This window comes from Phyllobates terribilis, unplaced genomic scaffold (genome assembly GCF_046119375.1).
Source record: "Phyllobates terribilis strain yellow unplaced genomic scaffold, ASM4611937v1 Scaffold_1__5_contigs__length_1240528914, whole genome shotgun sequence".
NCBI lineage: Eukaryota > Metazoa > Chordata > Amphibia > Anura > Dendrobatidae > Phyllobates > Phyllobates terribilis.
The window spans coordinates 1,003,221,816-1,003,248,398 of record NW_027362761.1 but is presented as its reverse complement, the minus strand read 5'-3'; the positions used below and the strand labels follow the sequence as shown (position 1 = coordinate 1,003,248,398).

General features: G+C 28.8%; 15 non-coding genes across 15 annotated transcripts; all 15 read right to left on the bottom strand.

The window, feature by feature from the left end:
• TRNAC-GCA (transfer RNA cysteine (anticodon GCA)) lies at positions 1–72 on the bottom strand. Its single transcript has one exon. It is a non-coding gene; the product is annotated as a tRNA-Cys (tRNA).
• Positions 73–3,785: 3,713 nt separating this feature from the next.
• On the bottom strand, positions 3,786–3,857 carry TRNAC-GCA (transfer RNA cysteine (anticodon GCA)). The gene has a single exon. It is a non-coding gene; the product is annotated as a tRNA-Cys (tRNA).
• Positions 3,858–6,157: 2,300 nt separating this feature from the next.
• TRNAC-GCA (transfer RNA cysteine (anticodon GCA)) lies at positions 6,158–6,229 on the bottom strand. The gene has a single exon. It is a non-coding gene; the product is annotated as a tRNA-Cys (tRNA).
• An 879-nt stretch (positions 6,230–7,108) lies between these two features.
• TRNAC-GCA (transfer RNA cysteine (anticodon GCA)) lies at positions 7,109–7,180 on the bottom strand. The gene has a single exon. It is a non-coding gene; the product is annotated as a tRNA-Cys (tRNA).
• Positions 7,181–10,896: 3,716 nt separating this feature from the next.
• On the bottom strand, positions 10,897–10,968 carry TRNAC-GCA (transfer RNA cysteine (anticodon GCA)). Its single transcript has one exon. It is a non-coding gene; the product is annotated as a tRNA-Cys (tRNA).
• Positions 10,969–11,848: 880 nt separating this feature from the next.
• TRNAY-GUA (transfer RNA tyrosine (anticodon GUA)) lies at positions 11,849–11,920 on the bottom strand. Its single transcript has one exon. It is a non-coding gene; the product is annotated as a tRNA-Tyr (tRNA).
• Positions 11,921–13,268: 1,348 nt separating this feature from the next.
• TRNAC-GCA (transfer RNA cysteine (anticodon GCA)) lies at positions 13,269–13,340 on the bottom strand. Its single transcript has one exon. It is a non-coding gene; the product is annotated as a tRNA-Cys (tRNA).
• Positions 13,341–14,220: 880 nt separating this feature from the next.
• Positions 14,221–14,292, bottom strand: TRNAC-GCA (transfer RNA cysteine (anticodon GCA)). The gene has a single exon. It is a non-coding gene; the product is annotated as a tRNA-Cys (tRNA).
• A 1,349-nt stretch (positions 14,293–15,641) lies between these two features.
• On the bottom strand, positions 15,642–15,713 carry TRNAC-GCA (transfer RNA cysteine (anticodon GCA)). The gene has a single exon. It is a non-coding gene; the product is annotated as a tRNA-Cys (tRNA).
• Positions 15,714–17,066: 1,353 nt separating this feature from the next.
• On the bottom strand, positions 17,067–17,138 carry TRNAC-GCA (transfer RNA cysteine (anticodon GCA)). The gene has a single exon. It is a non-coding gene; the product is annotated as a tRNA-Cys (tRNA).
• A 2,309-nt stretch (positions 17,139–19,447) lies between these two features.
• TRNAC-GCA (transfer RNA cysteine (anticodon GCA)) lies at positions 19,448–19,519 on the bottom strand. Its single transcript has one exon. It is a non-coding gene; the product is annotated as a tRNA-Cys (tRNA).
• A 1,359-nt stretch (positions 19,520–20,878) lies between these two features.
• Positions 20,879–20,950, bottom strand: TRNAF-GAA (transfer RNA phenylalanine (anticodon GAA)). The gene has a single exon. It is a non-coding gene; the product is annotated as a tRNA-Phe (tRNA).
• A 402-nt stretch (positions 20,951–21,352) lies between these two features.
• Positions 21,353–21,424, bottom strand: TRNAC-GCA (transfer RNA cysteine (anticodon GCA)). The gene has a single exon. It is a non-coding gene; the product is annotated as a tRNA-Cys (tRNA).
• A 402-nt stretch (positions 21,425–21,826) lies between these two features.
• Positions 21,827–21,898, bottom strand: TRNAC-ACA (transfer RNA cysteine (anticodon ACA)). The gene has a single exon. It is a non-coding gene; the product is annotated as a tRNA-Cys (tRNA).
• Positions 21,899–26,099: 4,201 nt separating this feature from the next.
• Positions 26,100–26,171, bottom strand: TRNAC-GCA (transfer RNA cysteine (anticodon GCA)). Its single transcript has one exon. It is a non-coding gene; the product is annotated as a tRNA-Cys (tRNA).
• Positions 26,172–26,583: the final 412 nt, after the last annotated feature.

The following is a 26,583-nucleotide window of genomic DNA, read 5'->3' as shown; positions in this document are numbered from 1 at the left end:
AGGAGGCACTTGGAGTTGAACCAAGGACCTCTTGATCTGCAGTCAAATGCTCTGCCACTGAGCTATACCCCCAAAACTTAAGTAATGCACCCTCTTTTTTTAAATTACATTAAAGCTATAAGAACTTTACAAAGTTTTACATTGTGATTATTTTTTCTTTCCGATGCATTTTTCTTCTCTAAAAATCTTTAATGAATTCAAAAAGTACAGACAAATAATCAGGAATTTTTATTTTTCAAGTCAATTCTTAGTTTTAGAGTCTTCCAAAGTGCTAAAAGTATCATCTTATAGATTTTTAACATTGACTTTTCACAGACAACGTTTTTCGACCTTTTGGCTGATTTTTTAAATAGATTTCATATGAAGAAAGCACATCAATATGCATTCAACGTTATATGCCTAAAATGTTTTAATGGATAAACAAGTAATAAAGCAAGAAATATTTGGTTTAAAAAGATTTATCTTCAGTGGGCACTCGGAGTTGAACCAAGGACCTCTTAATCTGCAGTCAAATGCTCTGCCACTGAGATATACCCCCAAAACTTAAGTAATGCACCCTCTTTTTATTTTTTTTTTAAATTACATTAAAGCTATAAGAACTTTACCAAGCTTTACATTGTGATTATTTTTTCTTTCCGTTGCATTTTTCTTCTCTAAAAATCTTTAATGAATTCAAAAAGTACAGACAAATAATCAGGAATTTTTATTTTACAAGTCAATTCTTAGTTTTAGAGTCTTCCAAAGTGCTAAAAGTATCATCTTATAGATTTTTTACATTGACTTTTTACAGACGTTTTTCGACCTTTTGGCTGATTTTTTAAATAGATTTCATATGAAGAAAGCACATCAATATGCATTCAACGTTATATGCCTAAAATGTTTTAATGGATAAACAAGTAATAAAGCTAGAATTATTTGGTTTAAAAAGATTTATCTTCAGGGGGCACTCAGAGTTGAACCAAGGACCTCTTGATCTGCAGTCAAATGCTCTGCCACTGAGCTATACCCCCAAAACTTAAGTAATGCACCCTCTTTTTTTTTTTTTTTTTTTTTAAATTACATTAAAGCTATAAGAACTTTACAAAGTTTTACATTGTGATTATTTTTTCTTTCCGATGCATTTTTCTTCTCTAAAAATCTTTAATGAATTCAAAAAGTACAGACAAATAATCAGTAATTTTTATTTTACAAGTCAATTCTTAGTTTTAGAGTGTTCCAAAGTGCTAAAAGTATCATCTTATAGATTTTTTACATTATCTTTTTACAGACAACGTTTTTCGACCTTTTGGCTGATTTTTTAAATAGATTTCATATGAAGAAAGCACATCAATATGCATTCAACGTTATATGCCTAAAATGTTTTAATGGATAAACAAGTAATAAAGCTAGAATTATTTGGTTTAAAAAGATTTATCTTCAGGGTGCACTTGGAGTTGAACCAAGGACTTGTTGATCTGCAGTCAAATGCTCTACCACTGAGCTATACCCCCAAAACTTAAATAATGCACACTCTTTTTTTTTTTTTTTTAAATTACATTAATGCTATAAGAACTTTACAAAGTTTTACATTGTGATTATTTTTTCTTTCCGATGCATTTTTCTTCTCTAAAAATCTTTAATGAATTCAAAAAGTACACACAAATAATCAGGAATTTTTATTTTACAAGTCAATTCTTAGTTTTAGAGTCTTCCAAAGTGCTAAAAGTATCATCTTATAGATTTTTTACATTGACTTTTCACAGACGTTTTTCGACCTTTTGGCTGATTTTTTAAATAGATTTCATATGAAGAAAGCACATCAATATGCATTCAACGTTATATGCCTAAAATGTTTTGATGGATAAACAAGTAATAAAGCATGAATTATTTGGTTTAAAAAGATTTATCTTCAGGGGGCATTCGGAGTTGAACCAAGGACCTCTTAATCTGCAGTCAAATGCTCTGCCACTGAGATATACCCCCAAAACTTAAGTAATGCACACTCTTTTTTTTTTTTTTTTTAAATTACATTAAAGCTATAAGAACTTTACAAAGCTTTACATTGTGATTATTTTTTCTTTCCGATGCATTTTTCTTCTCTAAAAATCTTTAATGAATTCAAAAATTACAGACAAATAATTAGGAATTTTTATTTTACAAGTCAATTCTTAGTTTTAGAGTCTTCCAAAGTGCTAAAAGTATCATCTTATAGATTTTTTACATTGACTTTTTACAGACAACGTTTTTCGACCTTTTGGCTGATTTTTTAAATAGATTTCATATGAAGAAAGCACATCAATATGCATTCAACGTTATATGCCTAAAATGTTTTAATGGATAAACAAGTAATAAAGCTAGAATTATTTGGTTTAAAAAGATTTATCTTCAGGGTGCACTTGGAGTTGAACCAAGGACTTGTTGATCTGCAGTCAAATGCTCTACCACTGAGCTATACCCCCAAAACTTAAGTAATGCACACTCTTTTTTTTTTTTTTTTTTTAATTACATTAAAGCTATAAGAACTTTACAAAGTTTTACATTGTGATTATTTTTTCTTTCCGATGCATTTTTCTTCTCTAAAAATCTTTAATGAAATCAAAAAGTACAGACAAATAATCAGGAATTTTTATTTTACAAGTCAATTCTTAGTCTTAGAGTCTTCCAAAGTGCTAAAAGTATCATCTTATAGATTTTTTACATTGACTTTTTACAGACAACGTTTTTCGACCTTTTGGCTGATTTTTTAAATAGATTTCATATGAAGAAAGCACATCAATATGCATTCAACGTTATATGCCTAAAATGTTTTAATGGATAAACAAGTAATAAAGCTAGAATTATTTGGTTTAAAAAGATTTATCGTCAGGGTGCACTTGGAGTTGAACCAAGGACTTCTTGATCTGCAGTCAAATGCTCTGCCACTGAGCTATACCCCCAAAACTTAAGTAATGCACACTCTTTTTTTTTTTTTTTTAAATTACATTAAAGCTATAAGAACTTTACAAAGCTTTACATTGTGATTATTTTTTCTTTCCGATGCATTTTTCTTCTCTAAAAATCTTTAATGAATTCAAAAAGTACAGACAAATAATCAGGAATTTTTATTTTACAAGTCAATTCTTAGTTTTAGAGTCTTCCAAAGTGCTAAAAGTATCATCTTATAGATTTTTAACATTGACTTTTCACAGACAACGTTTTTCGACCTTTTGGCTGATTTTTTAAATAGATTTCATATGAAGAAAGCACATCAATATGCATTCAACGTTATATGCCTAAAATGTTTTAATGGATAAACAAGTAATAAAGCAAGAAATATTTGGTTTAAAAAGATTTATCATCAGTGGGCACTCGGAGTTGAACCAAGGACCTCTTAATCTGCAGTTAAATGCTCTGCCACTGAGATATACCCCCAAAACTTAAGTAATGCTTACTTTTTTTTTTTTTAAATTACATTAAAGCTATAAGAACTTTACCAAGCTTTACATTGTGATTATTTTTTCTTTCCGTTGCATTTTTCTTCTCTAAAAATCTTTAATGAATTCAAAAAGTACAGACAAATAATCAGGAATTTTTATTTTACAAGTCAATTCTTAGTTTTAGAGTCTTCCAAAGTGCTAAAAGTATCATCTTATAGATTTTTTAAATTGACTTTTTACAGACGTTTTTCGACCTTTTGGCTGATTTTTTAAATAGATTTCATATGAAGAAAGCACATCAATATGCATTCAACGTTATATGCCTAAAATGTTTTAATGGATAAACAAGTAATAAAGCTAGAATTATTTGGTTTAAAAAGATTTATCTTCAGGGGGCACTCGGAGTTGAACCAAGGACCTTTTGATCTGCAGTCAAATGCTCTGCCACTGAGCTATACCCCCAAAATTTAAGTAATGCACCCTCTTTTTTTTTTTTTTTTTTAAATTACATTAAAGCTATAAGAACTTTACAAAGTTTTACATTGTGATTATTTTTTCTTTCCGATGCATTTTTCTTCTCTAAAAATCTTTAATGAATTCAAAAAGTACAGACAAATAATCAGGAATTTTTATTTTACAAGTCAATTCTTAGTTTTAGAGTCTTCCAAAGTGCTAAAAGTATCATCTTATAGATTTTTTACATTGACTTTTTACAGACAACGTTTTTCGACCTTTTGGCTGATTTTTTAAATAGATTTCATATGAAGAAAGCACATCAATATGCATTCAACGTTATATGCCTAAAATGTTTTAATGGATAAACAAGTAATAAAGCTAGAATTATTTGGTTTAAAAAGATTTATCTTCAGGGTGCACTTGGAGTTGAACCAAGGACTTGTTGATCTGCAGTCAAATGCTCTACCACTGAGCTATACCCCCAAAACTTAAGCAATGCACACTCTTTTTTTTTTTTTTTTAAATTACATTAAAGCTATAAGAACTTTACAAAGTTTTACATTGTGATTATTTTTTCTTTCCGATGCATTTTTCTTCTCTAAAAATCTTTAATGAAATCAAAAAGTACAGACAAATAATCAGGAATTTTTATTTTACAAGTCAATTCTTAGTCTTAGAGTCTTCCAAAGTGCTAAAAGTATCATCTTATAGATTTTTTACATTGACTTTTTACAGACAACGTTTTTCGACCTTTTGGCTGATTTTTTAAATAGATTTCATATGAAGAAAGCACATCAATATGCATTCAACGTTATATGCCTAAAATGTTTTAATGGATAAACAAGTAATAAAGCTAGAATTATTTGGTTTAAAAAGATTTATCTTCAGGGTGCACTTGGAGTTGAGCCAAGGACTTGTTGATCTACAGTCAAATGCTCTACCACTGAGCTATACCCCCAAAACTTAAGTAATGCACACTCTTTTTTTTTTTTTTTTTTAAATTACATTAAAGCTATAAGAACTTTACAAAGTTTTACATTGTGATTATTTTTTCTTTCCGATGCATTTTTCTTCTCTAAAAATCTTTAATGAAATCAAAAAGTACAGACAAATAATCAGGAATTTTTATTTTACAAGTCAATTCTTAGTCTTAGAGTCTTCCAAAGTGCTAAAAGTATCATCTTATAGATTTTTTACATTGACTTTTTACAGACAACGTTTTTCGACCTTTTGGCTGATTTTTTAAATAGATTTCATATGAAGAAAGCACATCAATATGCATTCAACGTTATATGCCTAAAATGTTTTAATGGATAAACAAGTAATAAAGCTAGAATTATTTGGTTTAAAAAGATTTATCGTCAGGGTGCACTTGGAGTTGAACCAAGGACTTCTTGATCTGCAGTCAAATGCTCTGCCACTGAGCTATACCCCCAAAACTTAAGTAATGCACACTCTTTTTTTTTTTTTTTTAAATTACATTAAAGCTATAAGAACTTTACAAAGCTTTACATTGTGATTATTTTTTCTTTCCGATGCATTTTTCTTCTCTAAAAATCTTTAATGAATTCAAAAAGTACAGACAAATAATCAGGAATTTTTATTTTACAAGTCAATTCTTAGTTTTAGAGTCTTCCAAAGTGCTAAAAGTATCATCTTATAGATTTTTAACATTGACTTTTCACAGACAACGTTTTTCGACCTTTTGGCTGATTTTTTAAATAGATTTCATATGAAGAAAGCACATCAATATGCATTCAACGTTATATGCCTAAAATGTTTTAATGGATAAACAAGTAATAAAGCAAGAAATATTTGGTTTAAAAAGATTTATCTTCAGTGGGCACTCGGAGTTGAACCAAGGACCTCTTAATCTGCAGTTAAATGCTCTGCCACTGAGATATACCCCCAAAACTTAAGTAATGCTCACTTTTTTTTTTTTTTAAATTACATTAAAGCTATAAGAACTTTACCAAGCTTTACATTGTGATTATTTTTTCTTTCCGTTGCATTTTTCTTCTCTAAAAATCTTTAATGAATTCAAAAAGTACAGACAAATAATCAGGAATTTTTAATTTACAAGTCAATTCTTAGTTTTAGAGTCTTCCAAAGTGCTAAAAGTATCATCTTATAGATTTTTTACATTGACTTTTTACAGACGTTTTTCGACCTTTTGGCTGATTTTTTAAATAGATTTCATATGAAGAAAGCACATCAATATGCATTCAACGTTATATGCCTAAAATGTTTTAATGGATAAACAAGTAATAAAGCTAGAATTATTTGGTTTAAAAAGATTTATCTTCAGGGGGCACTCGGAGTTGAACCAAGGACCTTTTGATCTGCAGTCAAATGCTCTGCCACTGAGCTATACCCCCAAAATTTAAGTAATGCACCCTCTTTTTTTTTTTTTTTTTAAATTACATTAAAGCTATAAGAACTTTACAAAGTTTTACATTGTGATTATTTTTTCTTTCCGATGCACTTTTCTTCTCTAAAAATCTTTAATGAATTCAAAAAGTACAGACAAATAATCAGGAATTTTTATTTTACAAGTCAATTCTTAGTTTTAGAGTCTTCCAAAGTGCTAAAAGTATCATCTTATAGATTTTTTACATTGACTTTTTACAGACAACGTTTTTCGACCTTTTGGCTGATTTTTTAAATAGATTTCATATGAAGAAAGCACATCAATAAGCATTCAACGTTATATGCCTAAAATGTTTTAATGGATAAACAAGTAATAAAGCTAGAATTATTTGGTTTAAACAGATTTATCTTCAGGGCACACTCGGAGTTGTACCAAGGACCTCTTGATCTGCAGTCAAATGCTCTGCCACTGAGCTATACCCCCAAAACTTAAGTAATGCACACTCTTTTTTTTTTTTTTTTTAAATTACATTAAAGCTATAAGAACTTTACAAAGTTTTACATTGTGATTATTTTTTCTTTCCAATGCATTTTTCTTCTTTAAAAATCTTTAATGAATTCAAAAAGTACAGACAAATAATCAGGAATTTTTATTTTACAAGTCAATTCTTAGTTTTAGAGTCTTCCAAAGTGCTAAAAGTATCATCTTATAGATTTTTTACATTGACTTTTTCAGACAACGTTTTTCGACCTTTTGGCTGATTTTTTAAATAGATTTCATATGAAGAAAGCACATCAATATGCATTCAACGTTATATGCCTAAAATGTTTTAATGGATAAACAAGTAATAAAGCTAGAATTATTTGGTTTAAAAAGATTTATCTTCAGGGGGCACTCGGAGTTGAACCAAGGACCTTTTGATCTGCAGTCAAATGCTCTGCCACTGAGCTATACCCCCAAAACTTAAGTAATGCACACTCTTTTTTTTTTTTTTTTAAATTACATTAAAGCTATAAGAACTTTACAAAGTTTTACATTGTGATTATGTTTTCTTTCCAATGCATTTTTCTTCTTTAAAAATCTTTAATGAATTCAAAAAGTACAGACAAATAATCAGGAATTTTTATTTTACAAGTCAATTCTTAGTTTTAGAGTCTTCCAAAGTGCTAAAAGTATCATCTTATAGATTTTTTACATTGACTTTTTCAGACAACGTTTTTCGACCTTTTGGCTGATTTTTTAAATAGATTTCATATGAAGAAAGCACATCAATATGCATTCAACGTTATATGCCTAAAATGTTTTAATGGATAAACAAGTAATAAAGCTAGAATTATTTGGTTTAAAAAGATATATCTTCATGGGGCACTCGGAGTTGAACCAAGGACCTCTTGATATGCAGTCAAATGATCTGCCACTGAGCTATACCCCCAAAACTTAAGAAATGCACCCGCTTTTTTTTTTTTTTTTTAAATTACATTAAAGCTATAAGAACTTTACAAAGTTTTACATTGTGATTATTTTTTCTTTCCGATGCATTTTTCTTCTCTAAAAATCTTTAATGAATTCAAAAAGTACAGACAAATAATCAGGAATTTTTATTTTACAAGTCAATTCTTAGTTTTAGAGTCTTCCAAAGTGCTAAAAGTATCATCTTATAGATTTTTTACATTGACTTTTTGCAGACAACGTTTTTCGACCTTTTGGCTGATTTTTTAAATAGATTTCATAGGAAGAAAGCACATCAATAAGCATTCAACGTTATATGCCTAAAATGTTTTAATGGATAAACAAGTAATAAAGCTAGAATTATTTGGTTTAAAAAGATTTATCTTCAGGGCGCACTCGGAGTTAAACCAAGGACCTCTTGATCTGCACTCAAATGCTCTGCCACTGAGCTATACCCCCAAAACTTAAGTAATGCACACTCTTTTTTTTTTTTTAAATTACATTAAAGCTATAAGAACTTTACAAAGTTTTACATTGTGATTATTTTTTCTTTCCAATGCATTTTTCTTCTTTAAAAATCTTTAATGAATTCAAAAAGTACAGAAAAATAATCAGGAATTTTTATTTTACAAGTCAATTCTTAGTTTTAGAGTCTTCTAAAGTGCTAAAAGTATCATCTTATAGATTTTTTACATTGACTTTTTCAGACAACGTTTTTCGACCTTTTGGCTGATTTTTTAAATAGATTTCATATGAAGAAAGCACATCAATATGCATTCAACGTTATATGCCTAAAATGTTTTAATGGATAAACAAGTAATAAAGCTAGAATTATTTGGTTTAAAAAGATTTATCTTCAGGGTGCACTTGGAGTTGAACCAAGGACTTGTTGATCTGCAGTCAAATGCTCTGCCACTGAGCTATACCCCCAAAACTTAAATAATGCACACTCTTTTTTTTTTTTTTTTAAATTACATTAATGCTATAAGAACTTTACAAAGTTTTACATTGTGATTATTTTTTCTTTCCGATGCATTTTTCTTCTCTAAAAATCTTTAATGAATTCAAAAAGTACACACAAATAATCAGGAATTTTTATTTTACAAGTCAATTCTTAGTTTTAGAGTCTTCCAAAGTGCTAAAAGTATCATCTTATAGATTTTTTACATTGACTTTTCACAGACGTTTTTCGACCTTTTGGCTGATTTTTTAAATAGATTTCATATGAAGAAAGCACATCAATATGCATTCAACGTTATATGCCTAAAATGTTTTGATGGATAAACAAGTAATAAAGCATGAATTATTTGGTTTAAAAAGATTTATCTTCAGGGGGCATTCGGAGTTGAACCAAGGACCTCTTAATCTGCAGTCAAATGCTCTGCCACTGAGATATACCCCCAAAACTTAAGTAATGCACACTCTTTTTTTTTTTTTTTTTAAATTACATTAAAGCTATAAGAACTTTACAAAGCTTTACATTGTGATTATTTTTTCTTTCCGATGCATTTTTCTTCTCTAAAAATCTTTAATGAATTCAAAAATTACAGACAAATAATTAGGAATTTTTATTTTACAAGTCAATTCTTAGTTTTAGAGTCTTCCAAATTGCTAAAAGTATCATCTTATAGATTTTTTACATTGACTTTTTACAGACAACGTTTTTCGACCTTTTGGCTGATTTTTTAAATAGATTTCATATGAAGAAAGCACATCAATATGCATTCAACGTTATATGCCTAAAATGTTTTAATGGATAAACAAGTAATAAAGCTAGAATTATTTGGTTTAAAAAGATTTATCTTCAGGGTGCACTTGGAGTTGAACCAAGGACTTGTTGATCTGCAGTCAAATGCTCTACCACTGAGCTATACCCCCAAAACTTAAGTAATGCACACTCTTTTTTTTTTTTTTTTTTTAATTACATTAAAGCTATAAGAACTTTACAAAGTTTTACATTGTGATTATTTTTTCTTTCCGATGCATTTTTCTTCTCTAAAAATCTTTAATGAAATCAAAAAGTACAGACAAATAATCAGGAATTTTTATTTTACAAGTCAATTCTTAGTCTTAGAGTCTTCCAAAGTGCTAAAAGTATCATCTTATAGATTTTTTACATTGACTTTTTACAGACAACGTTTTTCGACCTTTTGGCTGATTTTTTAAATAGATTTCATATGAAGAAAGCACATCAATATGCATTCAACGTTATATGCCTAAAATGTTTTAATGGATAAACAAGTAATAAAGCTAGAATTATTTGGTTTAAAAAGATTTATCGTCAGGGTGCACTTGGAGTTGAACCAAGGACTTCTTGATCTGCAGTCAAATGCTCTGCCACTGAGCTATACCCCCAAAACTTAAGTAATGCACACTCTTTTTTTTTTTTTTTTAAATTACATTAAAGCTATAAGAACTTTACAAAGCTTTACATTGTGATTATTTTTTCTTTCCGATGCATTTTTCTTCTCTAAAAATCTTTAATGAATTCAAAAAGTACAGACAAATAATCAGGAATTTTTATTTTACAAGTCAATTCTTAGTTTTAGAGTCTTCCAAAGTGCTAAAAGTATCATCTTATAGATTTTTAACATTGACTTTTCACAGACAACGTTTTTCGACCTTTTGGCTGATTTTTTAAATAGATTTCATATGAAGAAAGCACATCAATATGCATTCAACGTTATATGCCTAAAATGTTTTAATGGATAAACAAGTAATAAAGCAAGAAATATTTGGTTTAAAAAGATTTATCTTCAGTGGGCACTCGGAGTTGAACCAAGGACCTCTTAATCTGCAGTTAAATGCTCTGCCACTGAGATATACCCCCAAAACTTAAGTAATGCTTACTTTTTTTTTTTTTAAATTACATTAAAGCTATAAGAACTTTACCAAGCTTTACATTGTGATTATTTTTTCTTTCCGTTGCATTTTTCTTCTCTAAAAATCTTTAATGAATTCAAAAAGTACAGACAAATAATCAGGAATTTTTATTTTACAAGTCAATTCTTAGTTTTAGAGTCTTCCAAAGTGCTAAAAGTATCATCTTATAGATTTTTTACATTGACTTTTTACAGACGTTTTTCGACCTTTTGGCTGATTTTTTAAATAGATTTCATATGAAGAAAGCACATCAATATGCATTCAACGTTATATGCCTAAAATGTTTTAATGGATAAACAAGTAATAAAGCTAGAATTATTTGGTTTAAAAAGATTTATCTTCAGGGGGCACTCGGAGTTGAACCAAGGACCTTTTGATCTGCAGTCAAATGCTCTGCCACTGAGCTATACCCCCAAAATTTAAGTAATGCACCCTCTTTTTTTTTTTTTTTTTAAATTACATTAAAGCTATAAGAACTTTACAAAGTTTTACATTGTGATTATTTTTTCTTTCCGATGCATTTTTCTTCTCTAAAAATCTTTAATGAATTCAAAAAGTACAGACAAATAATCAGGAATTTTTATTTTACAAGTCAATTCTTAGTTTTAGAGTCTTCCAAAGTGCTAAAAGTATCATCTTATAGATTTTTTACATTGACTTTTTACAGACAACGTTTTTCGACCTTTTGGCTGATTTTTTAAATAGATTTCATATGAAGAAAGCACATCAATATGTATTCAACGTTATATGCCTAAAATGTTTTAATGGATAAACAAGTAATAAAGCTAGAATTATTTGGTTTAAAAAGATTTATCTTCAGGGTGCACTTGGAGTTGAACCAAGGACTTGTTGATCTGCAGTCAAATGCTCTACCACTGAGCTATACCCCCAAAACTTAAGCAATGCACACTCTTTTTTTTTTTTTTTTTAAATTACATTAAAGCTATAAGAACTTTACAAAGTTTTACATTGTGATTATTTTTTCTTTCCGATGCATTTTTCTTCTCTAAAAATCTTTAATGAAATCAAAAAGTACAGACAAATAATCAGGAATTTTTATTTTACAAGTCAATTCTTAGTCTTAGAGTCTTCCAAAGTGCTAAAAGTATCATCTTATAGATTTTTTACATTGACTTTTTACAGACAACGTTTTTCGACCTTTTGGCTGATTTTTTAAATAGATTTCATATGAAGAAAGCACATCAATATGCATTCAACGTTATATGCCTAAAATGTTTTAATGGATAAACAAGTAATAAAGCTAGAATTATTTGGTTTAAAAAGATTTATCTTCAGGGTGCACTTGGAGTTGAACCAAGGACTTGTTGATCTACAGTCAAATGCTCTACCACTGAGCTATACCCCCAAAACTTAAGTAATGCACACTCTTTTTTTTTTTTTTTTTTAAATTACATTAAAGCTATAAGAACTTTACAAAGTTTTACATTGTGATTATTTTTTCTTTCCGATGCATTTTTCTTCTCTAAAAATCTTTAATGAAATCAAAAAGTACAGACAAATAATCAGGAATTTTTATTTTACAAGTCAATTCTTAGTCTTAGAGTCTTCCAAAGTGCTAAAAGTATCATCTTATAGATTTTTTACATTGACTTTTTACAGACAACGTTTTTCGACCTTTTGGCTGATTTTTTAAATAGATTTCATATGAAGAAAGCACATCAATATGCATTCAACGTTATATGCCTAAAATGTTTTAATGGATAAACAAGTAATAAAGCTAGAATTATTTGGTTTAAAAAGATTTATCGTCAGGGTGCACTTGGAGTTGAACCAAGGACTTCTTGATCTGCAGTCAAATGCTCTGCCACTGAGCTATACCCCCAAAACTTAAGTAATGCACACTCTTTTTTTTTTTTTTTTAAATTACATTAAAGCTATAAGAACTTTACAAAGCTTTACATTGTGATTATTTTTTCTTTCCGATGCATTTTTCTTCTCTAAAAATCTTTAATGAATTCAAAAAGTACAGACAAATAATCAGGAATTTTTATTTTACAAGTCAATTCTTAGTTTTAGAGTCTTCCAAAGTGCTAAAAGTATCATCTTATAGATTTTTAACATTGACTTTTCACAGACAACGTTTTTCGACCTTTTGGCTGATTTTTTAAATAGATTTCATATGAAGAAAGCACATCAATATGCATTCAACGTTATATGCCTAAAATGTTTTAATGGATAAACAAGTAATAAAGCAAGAAATATTTGGTTTAAAAAGATTTATCTTCAGTGGGCACTCGGAGTTGAACCAAGGACCTCTTAATCTGCAGTTAAATGCTCTGCCACTGAGATATACCCCCAAAACTTAAGTAATGCTCACTTTTTTTTTTTTTTAAATTACATTAAAGCTATAAGAACTTTACCAAGCTTTACATTGTGATTATTTTTTCTTTCCGTTGCATTTTTCTTCTCTAAAAATCTTTAATGAATTCAAAAAGTACAGACAAATAATCAGGAATTTTTAATTTACAAGTCAATTCTTAGTTTTAGAGTCTTCCAAAGTGCTAAAAGTATCATCTTATAGATTTTTTACATTGACTTTTTACAGACGTTTTTCGACCTTTTGGCTGATTTTTTAAATAGATTTCATATGAAGAAAGCACATCAATATGCATTCAACGTTATATGCCTAAAATGTTTTAATGGATAAACAAGTAATAAAGCTAGAATTATTTGGTTTAAAAAGATTTATCTTCAGGGGGCACTCGGAGTTGAACCAAGGACCTTTTGATCTGCAGTCAAATGCTCTGCCACTGAGCTATACCCCCAAAATTTAAGTAATGCACCCTCTTTTTTTTTTTTTTTTTAAATTACATTAAAGCTATAAGAACTTTACAAAGTTTTACATTGTGATTATTTTTTCTTTCCGATGCACTTTTCTTCTCTAAAAATCTTTAATGAATTCAAAAAGTACAGACAAATAATCAGGAATTTTTATTTTACAAGTCAATTCTTAGTTTTAGAGTCTTCCAAAGTGCTAAAAGTATCATCTTATAGATTTTTTACATTGACTTTTTACAGACAACGTTTTTCGACCTTTTGGCTGATTTTTTAAATAGATTTCATATGAAGAAAGCACATCAATAAGCATTCAACGTTATATGCCTAAAATGTTTTAATGGATAAACAAGTAATAAAGCTAGAATTATTTGGTTTAAACAGATTTATCTTCAGGGCACACTCGGAGTTGTACCAAGGACCTCTTGATCTGCAGTCAAATGCTCTGCCACTGAGCTATACCCCCAAAACTTAAGTAATGCACACTCTTTTTTTTTTTTTTTTTTAAATTACATTAAAGCTATAAGAACTTTACAAAGTTTTACATTGTGATTATTTTTTCTTTCCAATGCATTTTTCTTCTTTAAAAATCTTTAATGAATTCAAAAAGTACAGACAAATAATCAGGAATTTTTATTTTACAAGTCAATTCTTAGTTTTAGAGTCTTCCAAAGTGCTAAAAGTATCATCTTATAGATTTTTTACATTGACTTTTTCAGACAACGTTTTTCGACCTTTTGGCTGATTTTTTAAATAGATTTCATATGAAGAAAGCACATCAATATGCATTCAACGTTATATGCCTAAAATGTTTTAATGGATAAACAAGTAATAAAGCTAGAATTATTTGGTTTAAAAAGATTTATCTTCAGGGGGCACTCGGAGTTGAACCAAGGACCTTTTGATCTGCAGTCAAATGCTCTGCCACTGAGCTATACCCCCAAAACTTAAGTAATGCACACTCTTTTTTTTTTTTTTTTAAATTACATTAAAGCTATAAGAACTTTACAAAGTTTTACATTGTGATTATTTTTTCTTTCCAATGCATTTTTCTTCTTTAAAAATCTTTAATGAATTCAAAAAGTACAGACAAATAATCAGGAATTTTTATTTTACAAGTCAATTCTTAGTTTTAGAGTCTTCCAAAGTGCTAAAAGTATCATCTTATAGATTTTTTACATTGACTTTTTCAGACAACGTTTTTCGACCTTTTGGCTGATTTTTTAAATAGATTTCATATGAAGAAAGCACATCAATATGCATTCAACGTTATATGCCTAAAATGTTTTAATGGATAAACAAGTAATAAAGCTAGAATTATTTGGTTTAAAAAGATATATCTTCATGGGGCACTCGGAGTTGAACCAAGGACCTCTTGATATGCAGTCAAATGATCTGCCACTGAGCTATACCCCCAAAACTTAAGAAATGCACCCGCTTTTTTTTTTTTTTTTTAAATTACATTAAAGCTATAAGAACTTTACAAAGTTTTACATTGTGATTATTTTTTCTTTCCGATGCATTTTTCTTCTCTAAAAATCTTTAATGAATTCAAAAAGTACAGACAAATAATCAGGAATTTTTATTTTACAAGTCAATTCTTAGTTTTAGAGTCTTCCAAAGTGCTAAAAGTATCATCTTATAGATTTTTTACATTGACTTTTTGCAGACAACGTTTTTCGACCTTTTGGCTGATTTTTTAAATAGATTTCATAGGAAGAAAGCACATCAATAAGCATTCAACGTTATATGCCTAAAATGTTTTAATGGATAAACAAGTAATAAAGCTAGAATTATTTGGTTTAAAAAGATTTATCTTCAGGGCGCACTCGAAGTTAAACCAAGGACCTCTTGATCTGCAGTCAAATGCTCTGCCACTGAGCTATACCCCCAAAACTTAAGTAATGCACACTCTTTTTTTTTTTTTAAATTACATTAAAGCTATAAGAACTTTACAAAGTTTTACATTGTGATTATTTTTTCTTTCCAATGCATTTTTCTTCTTTAAAAATCTTTAATGAATTCAAAAAGTACAGAAAAATAATCAGGAATTTTTATTTTACAAGTCAATTCTTAGTTTTAGAGTCTTCTAAAGTGCTAAAAGTATCATCTTATAGATTTTTTACATTGACTTTTTCAGACAACGTTTTTCGACCTTTTGGCTGATTTTTTAAATAGATTTCATATGAAGAAAGCACATCAATATGCATTCAACGTTATATGCCTAAAATGTTTTAATGGATAAACAAGTAATAAAGCTAGAATTATTTGGTTTAAAAAGATTTATCTTCAGGGGGCACTCGGAGTTGAACCAAGGACCTTTTGATCTGCAGTCAAATGCTCTGCCACTGAGCTATACCCCCAAAACTTAAGTAATGCACCCTCTTTTTTTTTTTTTTTTTTAAATTACATTAAAGCTATAAGAACTTTACAAAGTTTTACATTGTGATTATTTTTTCTTTCCGATGCATTTTTCTTCTGTAAAAATCTTTAATGAATTCAAAAAGTACAGACAAATAATCAGGAATTTTTATTTTACAAGTCAATTCTTAGTTTTAGAGTCTTCCAAAGTGCTAAAAGTATCATCTTATAGATTTTTTACATTGACTTTTTACAGACAACGTTTTTCGACCTTTTGGCTGATTTTTTAAATAGATTTCATATGAAGAAAGCACATCAATAAGCATTCAACGTTATATGCCTAAAATGTTTTAATGGATAAACAAGTAATAAAGCTAGAATTATTTGGTTTAAAAAGATTTATCTTCAGGGCGCACTCGGAGTTGAACCAAGGACCTCTTGATCTGCAGTCAAATGCTCTGCCACTGAGTTATACCCCCAAAACTTAAGTAATGCACACTCTTTTTTTTTTTTTTAAATTACATTAAAGCTATAAGAACTTTACAAAGTTTTACATTGTGATTATTTTTTCTTTCCAATGCATTTTTCTTCTTTAAAAATCTTTAATGAATTCAAAAAGTACAGACAAATAATCAGGAATTTTTATTTTACAAGTCAATTCTTAGTTTTAGAGTCTTCCAAAGTGCTAAAAGTATCATCTTATAGATTTTTTACATTGACTTTTTCAGACAACGTTTTTCGACCTTTTGGCTGATTTTTTAAATAGATTTCATATGAAGAAAGCACATCAATATGCATTCAACGTTATATGCCTAAAATGTTTTAATGGATAAACAAGTAATAAAGCTAGAATTATTTGGTTTAAAAAGATTTATCTTCAGGGGACACTCGGAGTTGAACCAAGGACCTTACGATCTGCAATCAAATGCTCTGCCACTGAGCTATACCCCCAAAACTTAAGTAATGCACCCTCTTTTTTTTTTTTTTTTTTAAATTACATTAAAGCTATAAGAACTTTACAAAGTTTTACATTGTGATTATTTTTTCTTTTCGATGCATTTTTCTTCTGTAAAAATCTTTAATGAATTCAAAAAGTACAGACAAATAATCAGGAATTTTTATTTTACAAGTCAATTCTTAGTTTTAGAGTCTTCCAAAGTGCTAAAAGTATCATCTTATAGATTTTTTACATTGACTTTTTCAGACAACGTTTTTCGACCTTTTGGCTGATTTTTTAAATAGATTTCATATGAAGAAAGCACATCAATATGCATTCAACGTTATATGCCTAAAATGTTTTAATGGATAAACAAGTAATAAAGCTAGAATTATTTGGTTTAAAAAGATTTATCTTCAGGGGGCACTCGGAGTTGAACCAAGGACCTTTTGATCTGCAGTCAAATGCTCTGCCACTGAGCTATACCCCCAAAACTTAAGTAATGCACCCTCTTTTTTTTTTTTTAAACTACATTAAAGCTATAAGAACTTTACAAAGTTTTACATTGTGATTATTTTTTCTTTCCGATGCATTTTTCTTCTCTAAAAATCTTTAATGAATTCAAAAAGTACAGACAAATAATCAGGAATTTTTATTTTACAAGTCAATTCTTAGTTTTAGAGTCTTCCAAAGTGCTAAAAGTATCATCTTATAGATTTTTTACATTGACTTTTTACAGACAACGTTTTTCGACCTTTTGGCTGATTTTTTAAATAGATTTCATATGAAGAAAGCACATCAATATGCATTCAACGTTATATGCCTAAAATGTTTTAATGGATAAACAAGTAATAAAGCTAGAATTATTTGGTTTAAAAAGATTTATCTTCATGGGGCACTCGGAGTTGAACCAAGGATCTCTTGATCTGCAGTCAAATGCTCTGCCACTGAGCTATACCCCCAAAACTTAAGTAATGCACCGCTTTTTTTTTTTTTTTTTTTTAAATTACATTAAAGCTATAAGAACTTTACAACGTTTTACATTGTGATTATTCTTTCTTTCCGAAGCATTTTTCTTCTCTAAAAATCTTTAATGAATTCAAAAAGTACAGACAAATAATCAGTAATTTTTATTTTACAAGTCAATTCTTAGTTTTAGAGTGTTCCAAAGTTCTAAAAGTATCATCTTATAGATTTTTTACATTGACTTTTTCAGACAACGTTTTTCGACCTTTTGGCTGATTTTTTAAATAGATTTCATATGAAGAAAGCACATCAATATGCATTCAACGTTATATGCCTAAAATGTTTTAATGGATAAACAAGTAATAAAGCTAGAATTATTTGGTTTAAAAAGATTTATCTTCAGGGGGCACTCAGAGTTGAACCAAGGACCTTTTGATCTGCAGTCAAATGCTCTGCCACTGAGCTATACCCCCAAAACTTAAGTAATGCACCCTCTTTTTTTTTTTTTTTTTAAATTACATTAAAGCTATAAGAACTTTACAAAGTTTTACATTGTGATTATTTTTTCTTTCCGATGCATTTTTCTTCTGTAAAAATCTTTAATGAATTCAAAAAGTACAGACAAATAATCAGGAATTTTTATTTTACAAGTCAATTCTTAGTTTTAGAGTCTTCCAAAGTGCTAAAAGTATCATCTTATAGATTTTTTACATTGACTTTTTACAGACAACGTTTTTCGACCTTTTGGCTGTTCTTTTAAATAGATTTCATATGAAGAAAGCACATCAATAAGCATTCAACGTTATATGCCTAAAATGTTTTAATGGATAAACAAGTAATAAAGCTAGAATTATTTGGTTTAAAAAGATTTATCTTCAGGGCGCACTCGGAGTTGAACCAAGGACCTCTTGATCTGCAGTCAAATGCTGTGCCACTGAGCTATACCCCCAAAACTTAAGTAATGTACCCTCTTTTTTTTTTTTTTTTTTTAAATTACATTAAAGCCATAAGAACTTTACAAAGTTTTACATTGTGATTATTTTTTCTTTCCGATGCATTTTTCTTCTCTAAAAATCTTTAATGAATTCAAAAAGTACAGACAAATAATCAGGAATTTTTATTTTACAAGTCAATTCTTAGTTTTAGAGTCTTCCAAAGTGCTAAAAGTATCATCTTATAGATTTTTTACATTGACTTTTTACAGACAACGTTTTTCGACCTTTTGGCTGATTTTTTAAATAGATTTCATATGAAGAAAGCACATCAATATGCATTCAACGTTATATGCCTAAAATGTTTTAATGGATAAACAAGTAATAAAGCTAGAATTATTTGGTTTAAAAAGATTTATCTTCATGGGGCACTCGGAGTTGAACCAAGGATCTCTTGATCTGCAGTCAAATGCTCTGCCACTGAGCTATACCCCCAAAACTTAAGTAATGCACCCGCTTTTTTTTTTTTTTTTTTTTAAATTACATTAAAGCTATAAGAACTTTACAACGTTTTACATTGTGATTATTCTTTCTTTCCGAAGCATTTTTCTTCTCTAAAAATCTTTAATGAATTCAAAAAGTACAGACAAATAATCAGTAATTTTTATTTTACAAGTCAATTCTTAGTTTTAGAGTGTTCCAAAGTTCTAAAAGTATCATCTTATAGATTTTTTACATTGACTTTTTCAGACAACGTTTTTCGACCTTTTGGCTGATTTTTTAAATAGATTTCATATGAAGAAAGCACATCAATATGCATTCAACGTTATATGCCTAAAATGTTTTAATGGATAAACAAGTAATAAAGCTAGAATTATTTGGTTTAAAAAGATTTATCTTCAGGGGGCACTCGGAGTTGAACCAAGGACCTTTTGATCTGCAGTCAAATGCTCTGCCACTGAGCTATACCCCCAAAACTTAAGTAATGCACCCTCTTTTTTTTTTTTTTTTTAAATTACATTAAAGCTATAAGAACTTTACAAAGTTTTACATTGTGATTATTTTTTCTTTCCGATGCATTTTTCTTCTGTAAAAATCTTTAATGAATTCAAAAAGTACAGACAAATAATCAGGAATTTTTATTTTACAAGTCAATTCTTAGTTTTAGAGTCTTCCAAAGTGCTAAAAGTATCATCTTATAGATTTTTTACATTGACTTTTTACAGACAACGTTTTTCGACCTTTTGGCTGTTCTTTTAAATAGATTTCATATGAAGAAAGCACATCAATAAGCATTCAACGTTATATGCCTAAAATGTTTTAATGGATAAACAAGTAATAAAGCTAGAATTATTTGGTTTAAAAAGATTTATCTTCAGGGCGCACTCGGAGTTGAACCAAGGACCTCTTGATCTGCAGTCAAATGCTGTGCCACTGAGCTATACCCCCAAAACTTAAGTAATGTACCCTCTTTTTTTTTTTTTTTTTTTAAATTACATTAAAGCCATAAGAACTTTACAAAGTTTTACATTGTGATTATTTTTTCTTTCCGATGCATTTTTCTTCTCTAAAAATCTTTAATGAATTCAAAAAGTACAGACAAATAATCAGGAATTTTTATTTTACAAGTCAATTCTTAGTTTTAGAGTCTTCCAAAGTGCTAAAAGTATCATCTTATAGATTTTTTACATTGACTTTTTACAGACAACGTTTTTCGACCTTTTGGCTGATTTTTTAAATAGATTTCATATGAAGAAAGCACATCAATATGCATTCAACGTTATATGCCTAAAATGTTTTAATGGATAAACAAGTAATAAAGCTAGAATTATTTGGTTTAAAAAGATTTATCTTCAGGGCGCACTTGGAGTTGAACCAAGGACCTCTTGATCTGCAGTCAAATGCTCTGCCACTGAGCTATACCCCCAAAACTTAAGTAATGCACCCTCTTTTTTTTTTTTTTTTTTAAATTACATTAAAGCTATAAGAACTTTACAAAGTTTTACATTGTGATTATTTTTTCTTTCCGATGCATTTTTCTTCTGTAAAAATCTTTAATGAATTCAAAAAGTACAGACAAATAATCAGGAATTTTTATTTTACAAGTCAATTCTTAGTTTTAGAGTCTTCCAAAGTGCTAAAAGTATCATCTTATAGATTTTTTACATTGACTTTTTACAGACAACGTTTTTCGACCTTTTGGCTGATTTTTTAAATAGATTTCATATGAAGAAAGCACATCAATATGCATTCAACGTTATATGCCTAAAATGTTTTAATTTATAAACAAGTAATAAAGCTAGAATTATTTGGTTTAAAAAGATTTATCTTCAGGGGGCACTCGGAGTTGAACCAACGACCTCTTGGTCTTCAGTCAAATGCTCTGCCACTGAGCTATACCCCCAAAACTAAAGTAATGCACACTTTTTTTTTTTTTTTGTTAAATTACATTAAAGCTATAAGAACTTTACAAAGTTTTACATTGTGATTATTTTTTCTTTCCGATGCATTTTTCTTCTTTAAAAATCTTTAATGAATTCAAAAAGTACAGACAAATAATCAGGAATTTTTATTTTACAAGTCAATTCTTAGTTTTAGAGTCTTCCAAAGTGCTAAAAGTATCATCTTATAGATTTTTAACATTGACTTTTTCAGACAACGTTTTTCGACCTTTTGGCTGATTTTTTAAATAGATTTCATATGAAGAAAGCACATCAATATGCATTCAACGTTATATGCCTAAAATGTTTTAATGGATAAACAAGTAATAAAGCTAGAATTATTTGGTTTAAAAAGATTTATCTTCAGGGGGCACTCGGAGTTGAACCAAGGACCTCTTGATCTGCAGTCAAATGCTCTGCCACTGAGCTATACCCCCAAAACTTAAGTAATGCACCCGCTTTTTTTTTTTTTTTAAATTACATTAAAGCTATAAGAACTTTACAAAGTTTTACATTGTGATTATTTTTTCTTTCCGATGCATTTTTCTTCTTTAAAAATCTTTAATGAATTCAAAAAGTACAGACAAATAATCAGGAATTTTTATTTTACAAGTCAATTCTTAGTTTTAGAGTCTTTCATAGTGCTAAAAGTATCATCTTATAGATTTTTTACATTAACTTTTTACAAACAACGTTTTTCGACCTTTTGGCTGATTTTTTAAATAGATTTCATATGAAGAAAGCACATCAATATGCATTCAACGTTATATGCCTAAAATGTTTTAATGGATAAACAAGTAATAAAGCTAGAATAATTTGGTTTAAAGAGATTTATCTTCAGGGGGCACTTGGAGTTGAACCAAGGACCTCTTGATCTGTAGTCAAATGCTCTGCCACTGAGATATACCCCCAAAACTTAAGTAATACACACTTTTTTTTTTTTTTTTTTAAATTACATTAAAGCTATAAGAACTTTACAAAGTTTTACATTGTGATTATTTTTTCTTTCCGATGCATTTTTCTTCTTTAAAAATCTTTAATGAATTCAAAAAGTGCAGACAAATAATCAGGAATTTTTATTTTACAAGTCAATTCTTAGTTTTAGAGTCTTCCAAAGTGCTAAAAGTATCATCTTATAGATTTTTTACATTGACTTTTTCAGACAACGTTTTTCGACCTTTTGGCTGATTTTTTAAATAGATTTCATATGAAGAAAGCACATCAATATGCATTCAACGTTATATGCCTAAAATGTTTTAATGGATAAACAAGTAATAAAGCTAGAATTATTTGGTTTAAAAAGATTTATCTGCAGGGGCACTCGGAGTTGAAAAAATGACCTCTTGATCTGCAGTCAAATGCTCTGCCACTGAGATATACCCCCAAAACTTCAGTAATGCACACTCTTTTTTTTTTTTTTTTTTAATTACATTAAAGCTATAAGAACTTTACAAAGTTTTACATTGTGATTATTTTTTCTTTCCGATGCATTTTTCTTCTCTAAAAATCTTTAATGAATTCAAAAAGTACAGACAAATAATCAGGAATTTTTATTTTACAAGTCAATTCTTAGTTTTAGAGTCTTCCAAAGTGCTAAAAGTATCATCTTATAGATTTTTTACATTGACTTTTTCAGACAACGTTTTTCGACCTTTTGGCTGATTTTTTAAATAGATTTCATATGAAGAAAGCACATCAATATGCATTCAACGTTATATGCCTAAAATGTTTTAATGGATAAACAAGTAATAAAGCTAGAATAATTTGGTTTAAAAAGATTTATCTTCAGGGGGCACTCGGAGTTGAACCAAGGACCTCTTGATCTGCAGTCAAATGCGCTGCCACTGAGCTATACCCCCAAAACTTAAGTAATGCACACTCTTTTTTTTTTTTTAAATTACATTAAAGCTATAAGAACTTTACAAAGTTTTACATTGTGAATAATTTTTCTTTCCGATGCATTTTTCTTCTCTAAAAATCTTTAATGAATTCAAAAAGTACAGACAAATAATCAGGAATTTTTATTTTACAAGTCAATTCTTAGTTTTAGAGTCTTCCAAAGTGCTAAAAGTATCATCTTATAGATTTTTTACATTGACTTTTTACAGACAACGTTTTTCGACCTTTTGGCAGATTTTTTAAATAGATTTCATATGAAGAAAGCACATCAATATGCATTCAACGTTATATGCCTAAAATGTTTTAATGGATAAACAAGTAATAAAGCTAGAATTACTTGGTTTAAAAAGATTTATCTTCAGGGCGCACTCGGAGTTGAACCAAGGACCTCTTGATCTGCAGTCAAATGCTCTGCCACTGAGATATACCCCCAAAACTTAAGCAATACACACTTTTTTTTTTTTTTTTTTAAATTACATTAAAGCTATAAGAACTTTACAAAGTTTTACATTGTGATTATTTTTTCTTTCCGATGCATTTTTCTTCTTTAAAAATCTTTAATGAATTCAAAAAGTGCAGACAAATAATCAGGAATTTTTATTTTACAAGTCAATTCTTAGTTTTAGAGTCTTCCAAAGTGCTAAAAGTATCATCTTATAGATTTTTTACATTGACTTTTTCAGACAACGTTTTTCGACCTTTTGGCTGATTTTTTAAATAGATTTCATATGAAGAAAGCACATCAATATGCATTCAACGTTATATGCCTAAAATGTTTTAATGGATAAACAAGTAATAAAGCTAGAATTATTTGGTTTAAAAAGATTTATCTTCAGGGGCACTCGGAGTTGAACCAATGACCTCTTGATCTGCAGTCAAATGCTCTGCCACTGAGATATACCCCCAAAACTTCAGTAATGCACACTCTTTTTTTTTTTTTTTTTAAATTACATTAAAGCTATAAGAACTTTACAAAGTTTTACATTGTGATTATTTTTTCTTTCCGATGCATTTTTCTTCTCTAAAAATCTTTAATGAATTCAAAAAGTACAGACAAATAATCAGGAATTTTTATTTTACAAGTCAATTCTTAGTTTTAGAGTCTTCCAAAGTGCTAAAAGTATCATCTTATAGATTTTTTACATTGACTTTTTCAGACAACGTTTTTCGACCTTTTGGCTGATTTTTTAAATAGATTTCATATGAAGAAAGCACATCAATATGCATTCAACGTTATATGCCTAAAATGTTTTAATGGATAAACAAGTAATAAAGCTAGAATAATTTGGTTTAAAAAGATTTATCTTCAGGGGGCACTCGGAGTTGAACCAAGGACCTCTTGATCTGCAGTCAAATGCGCTGCCACTGAGATATACCCCCAAAACTTAAGTAATGCACACTCTTTTTTTTTTTTTAAATTACATTAAAGCTATAAGAACTTTACAAAGTTTTACATTGTGATTAATTTTTCTTTCCGATGCATTTTTCTTCTCTAAAAATCTTTAATGAATTCAAAAAGTACAGACAAATAATCAGGAATTTTTATTTTACAAGTCAATTCTTAGTTTTAGAGTCTTCCAAAGTGCTAAAAGTATCATCTTATAGATTTTTTTACATTGACTTTTTACAGACAACGTTTTTCGACCTTTTGGCTGATTTTTTAAATAGATTTCATATGAAGAAAGCACATCAATATGTATTCAACGTTATATGCCTAAAATGTTTTAATGGATAAACAAGTAATAAAGCTAGAATTATTTGGTTTAAAAAGATTTATCTTCAGGGGGCACTCAGAGTTGAACCAAGGACCTTTTGATCTGCAGTCAAATGCTCTGCCACTGAGCTATACCCCCAAAACTTAAGTAATGCACCCTCTTTTTTTTTTTTTTTTTAAATTACATTAAAGCTATAAGAACTTTACAAAGTTTTACATTGTGATTATTTTTTCTTTCCGATGCATTTTTCTTCTGTAAAAATCTTTAATGAATTCAAAAAGTACAGACAAATAATCAGGAATTTTTATTTTACAAGTCAATTCTTAGTTTTAGAGTCTTCCAAAGTGCTAAAAGTATCATCTTATAGATTTTTTACATTGACTTTTTACAGACAACGTTTTTCGACCTTTTGGCTGTTCTTTTAAATAGATTTCATATGAAGAAAGCACATCAATAAGCATTCAACGTTATATGCCTAAAATGTTTTAATGGATAAACAAGTAATAAAGCTAGAATTATTTGGTTTAAAAAGATTTATCTTCAGGGCGCACTCGGAGTTGAACCAAGGACCTCTTGATCTGCAGTCAAATGCTGTGCCACTGAGCTATACCCCCAAAACTTAAGTAATGTACCCTCTTTTTTTTTTTTTTTTTTTAAATTACATTAAAGCCATAAGAACTTTACAAAGTTTTACATTGTGATTATTTTTTCTTTCCGATGCATTTTTCTTCTCTAAAAATCTTTAATGAATTCAAAAAGTACAGACAAATAATCAGGAATTTTTATTTTACAAGTCAATTCTTAGTTTTAGAGTCTTCCAAAGTGCTAAAAGTATCATCTTATAGATTTTTTACATTGACTTTTTACAGACAACGTTTTTCGACCTTTTGGCTGATTTTTTAAATAGATTTCATATGAAGAAAGCACATCAATATGCATTCAACGTTATATGCCTAAAATGTTTTAATGGATAAACAAGTAATAAAGCTAGAATTATTTGGTTTAAAAAGATTTATCTTCATGGGGCACTCGGAGTTGAACCAAGGATCTCTTGATCTGCAGTCAAATGCTCTGCCACTGAGCTATACCCCCAAAACTTAAGTAATGCACCCGCTTTTTTTTTTTTTTTTTTTTAAATTACATTAAAGCTATAAGAACTTTACAACGTTTTACATTGTGATTATTCTTTCTTTCCGAAGCATTTTTCTTCTCTAAAAATCTTTAATGAATTCAAAAAGTACAGACAAATAATCAGTAATTTTTATTTTACAAGTCAATTCTTAGTTTTAGAGTGTTCCAAAGTTCTAAAAGTATCATCTTATAGATTTTTTACATTGACTTTTTCAGACAACGTTTTTCGACCTTTTGGCTGATTTTTTAAATAGATTTCATATGAAGAAAGCACATCAATATGCATTCAACGTTATATGCCTAAAATGTTTTAATGGATAAACAAGTAATAAAGCTAGAATTATTTGGTTTAAAAAGATTTATCTTCAGGGGGCACTCGGAGTTGAACCAAGGACCTTTTGATCTGCAGTCAAATGCTCTGCCACTGAGCTATACCCCCAAAACTTAAGTAATGCACCCTCTTTTTTTTTTTTTTTTTAAATTACATTAAAGCTATAAGAACTTTACAAAGTTTTACATTGTGATTATTTTTTCTTTCCGATGCATTTTTCTTCTGTAAAAATCTTTAATGAATTCAAAAAGTACAGACAAATAATCAGGAATTTTTATTTTACAAGTCAATTCTTAGTTTTAGAGTCTTCCAAAGTGCTAAAAGTATCATCTTATAGATTTTTTACATTGACTTTTTACAGACAACGTTTTTCGACCTTTTGGCTGTTCTTTTAAATAGATTTCATATGAAGAAAGCACATCAATAAGCATTCAACGTTATATGCCTAAAATGTTTTAATGGATAAACAAGTAATAAAGCTAGAATTATTTGGTTTAAAAAGATTTATCTTCAGGGCGCA